Consider the following 4,372-nt stretch of genomic DNA (forward strand, 5'->3'; position numbering starts at 1 on the left):
TCCTTTGGGTCTAGTGCATTGTGCATAGTCGGTCGGGATGTCTCAGTTCTTCTTTGGTCCAACATAGAAACGGTCCATAGTATATTAGTAGTGACACTGCCCATGTGTTTATACCTTAAATTAGGTTTCTACTATATAATTTTATTTTGAGGAGTTTTCTTGATGAATTATTATTATTATTATTATTATTATTATTATTATTATTATTATTATTATTATTATTATTATCATCATCATTATTATTATCATCATCATTATTATTGTTATTATTGTTGGTATTATTATTATTATTATTATTTTTATTGGTGGTGGTATTATTATTATTATTATTATTATTATTATTATTATTATTATTATTATTATTAGTTCAGCCCAGCTTTGCTCGGTCCCATATACTGTTCATAACTTTATGTGCATATATATATATATATATATATATATATATATATATATATATATATATATATATATATATATATATATATATATATATATATACGTGTGTGTGTGTGTTAAAAAGTTTGACTTATGTCCAGGTAACCTACATCCAAAGTTTTAAGTATTAAGGCACAAAATGGGGAGTTTGGTAGAGTCAACTCTTTCAACGTTGCAATCTTGGCAGCCAAATTTTCGTTAAAAAATGATTAAAAACCTTGCCGCATGTCTGAATACCCTTTATGTAAACTTTCAAATGTTCAGACCCAAAATTTGCTGAATAGTTTGCTAAAAACCGCAAAGGTCAAATGTTTTTAACTTTGACCCCTTGGTAGCCAAATTTTCGGCCAAAAATCGATTTAAAAGCTTGTCCCATGTCTGACTACACTTTATGTAACATTTCAAATGTTTAGACTAGAAATTTGCTTAAAGGTAAAGTTTTTTTAAACTTTGACCCCAATTTTGGCGCCTTAACATTTATTGTTTTGGGCTTAAGTCAAGTTAAAAAGTTTGATCCATGTCCAAGTTACCTACATCTAAAATTTCAAGTGTTTAGACCCAAAATTGGCGAAGGAGGTTGGTAGAGTTTTCAAACGCCAAATCGTTGAACTTTGAAATCAAAATTTCCGACCGAAACCGATTAAAGAGATTTCCCCAAATCTCAATACCCCTTATGTCAAATCTCGAATCTCTAGACCGAAAATTGACAGAATTATTTGGTGGGGAAATGTATACACACACACACACACACACACATACACACGCGCACACACACATTTTCACTTTTATACATATAATAATAATAATAATAATAATAATAATAATAATAATAAAAGGAAGAAGAAGAAGAAGAAGAAGAGGAAGAAGAAGAAGAAGAAGAAGAAGAAGAAGTGTCTTCTTTGTCTTTTTGCCAGATCAACCTAATAACTGACCTAATCTTTATAAAAAAATATGAACATTCACTGAAAGGCACAGAATAGTCAACAAATCCACGCCTCCCGCCTTTTCCACATGAAGAAGGGTTTTCTAAATATTACCAATATTATTTAAAACCTTATTCAAAATAAGGGAGGTGGCTTTGTTAGGTATTCTATTTCTTCACGTGTTCTTATTTTGCATAACAATCGTCGACTATTTCCATTCATGAAACAATCTTCGAATAGTATGGTGCACACTCACGATGAAATAATACATTTCGGTTTTATTCATTTATTCGGTTTTATTCGTTTATCCCTACGTAGTACCTCTGTAGGATAGTTTTCTTTCAGATGAAGGAGAACCTGTCATTATATCTGTCTATTATTTTTTTTAAATGGAAATTTAACAAAATTAAAGAAGTTCACTTATTTTATAGCCTAACACACTAAATAACGTATCCAATACAGAATATTTCCAATAAAATTTTCTTGTAGTGAAAATAAAAATAAAAATTCTATCAAAATCTAACCGGCCTAAAACTGTGTAGGTTGTTTTTGCATAAACATGATGACGTGGATATTTTCTAATGTACCCCTTTTAATCTCCTAATTAATAATCTTTCAGTTCAAATTAAAAAGGCACAATTTTAAATTAGAACATAAAATGAACCTCAAATTCAAAATTTTGAGGTAAAAATTAACAAACAAGTGGATTTAAAATGAAAGAATTTCAATTTTGTAACGCCAACTAATATAATTTTTTTAATTTTATTTGAAATTCAATTTGTTCCTTTTCAATTCAACTAATTTTTAGTTAGGACGATTTTAAATTCAAATTGAGCTTTCTTTAAATTTCAGGTTGAACAATTAGAATTCGTAATTTGGGTATTTTACTTTGAAACTGAGCTATTTTTCTAAATTGAAATTTAGCTTTTAAAGTTGAAAGTTAAAATTAAAGCTAAGTGGCCGACTATAATTGAGGGCGACCGAAGGCTCCCTTTTTATTAACTGCTACACCAAAATGTAAGGAAGGTATTATCCCATTCCTAGCATTACTCCACTTTCCCTTGATATCCCCTTATAATCCCATCAAGTACAATTTTGAAGTCTTCGGCATAGCGCGACCGAGAATTGAACCTCGGCCTCCCAGATAATAAGCGAATATTCTTACCATGACTTATTTTCTGTAAGAGTAAAAAGTTTCTATTTTAGGAAATTTAACGTAGTCTCTGGTATGTTTGAATCCACCTCAACCCCGAAGTTGGCGAGCGACCAGTTAAGCCTGCGAACCATCACTCGTCAGTGGTCAGGTTAATGGGAGAGACTGGCTTTTAATGAGATGAAACAGATTGATTTATGGGAACGAAGTGCGACTGCTTTTGTGTGAGACAATAAAAAAAAGGCTCCTTTCCCTTCGACTGTTGCTAGGAGTGATCTACGCTTAAAGTGGGGGTTAAGGGTTATCCGTTTACGATCAACCTTTTTATCTTGGTTTGCCCGGAGTCAGGATGGAAATCGCGATAGAACATTTATGGGAATAAATTAAAGGTGAGGGTCAGTTCAAATGTTGCTTTGAAAGTTTGCCTACAATCAAATTATCCCATCTGTCCCATCCGAGAGATTAAGAAACATACATGTTACAAGATGTATTTATTCGGTGTTGTTATTGGGTGATTTTTTTGCACTTCTGTATGACAGTTCCATATTAGCATCAGAGAATTTAGACTTGCTTGGCCTTCGGGACAAGATCAAAGTGTAGTATCTGTTCCTCAGGTGCTGCACTTCTATTTCTTGTTCTCTTTCGGTGAAGGAGAAATCCTTCACGACTGAGACAATTTTTATTTTTGTACCTTTTCTCCACGTTAAAAAACGACCCCAGTGTCTAACTCTGTCCCGTGGGGAGGCATAGTAAATAGGTACATATTAGCATCAGAGACGAGTAATCGATCCTTGTTCTTCGAAAGAAGACTGCCATCTAGCGGCCATTATATGAACCTCAAATATAAACAAGTGCGTACGTTAAGCAAAAATATATAATAACAAAATAAATAACACAAAAATTTATAAAAATCGAAACATTCATTTTATAAAAAATGTATCAAAATATAATTTTGATGTATTAATATGATTTCTTTTCAATGAGTGATTCATAACTGAAAATAAAATGATAAATATGTTAAAAACATTTATAGATTGTTTTTAGAATTATTTTTTGTCGGTAAGGTAAAATGTAAAAATGTAACAAAATATAATTTATAAAACATGAAACATTTATAGAGGTTTAAGAATAATTTCTTTGTACAGAAAAATTGTATAAAAATACATAAAAATATAATTTTAGTTTGCACTAACTTTTAGAAAATGAAGAGTTATCGACCCTTCAGAAGCGACATCTGTCGGCGGTTCTTGAAACTAAAATAAAAATATTCGCCTCATGTAACTGTCATGCATAAGTGCCGATGTTTTTTGTTTGCATTGTCGCTACCCAACTCAACTGATTTTCTTCAAGTTGATTTCTTCCAAGATATTTACAGTTGTAGAAAAATAATTCATTAAAGTAATATCTATCTATGTACCTGTCTTTCGAAAATATCGACAGAAAAAGGTGACCCCCTCGTAGAAAAGTGCCCAGTTGAAGGTGAAGATATTAATATTTTTACCCATCTTTCGATATTTGTCGTCTGAAAGAACTTCAAAACGATACTGATCTTGTGAAAAGGTAGGTTCTCTCTACCGTGCTAGAAAGCTACTAACGCCTGAAAGTATCCTGTGCCTCTATAAGGCCACCATTCGCCCATGTATGGAGTATTGTTGTCATATTTGGGATGGTGTATCTGCTACTATCTCTCACTCCTAGACAAGGTTCAAAAGAGAGTCGCTAATCTGATAGGTCCTGAACTATCAGCTAAACTTCAGCCTCTGTCCCATCGACGAAATGTTGCATCCCTCTGCCTGTTCTACAAATACTTTAACGGTGCTTGCTCTGACGAACTGTAAGCACTTGTACCCCCGCGACGTAA

Source organism: Euprymna scolopes, chromosome 10, assembly GCF_053919585.1.
Source record: "Euprymna scolopes isolate OS-2025 chromosome 10, ASM5391958v1, whole genome shotgun sequence".
Taxonomy (NCBI): Eukaryota; Metazoa; Mollusca; class Cephalopoda; order Sepiida; family Sepiolidae; genus Euprymna; species Euprymna scolopes.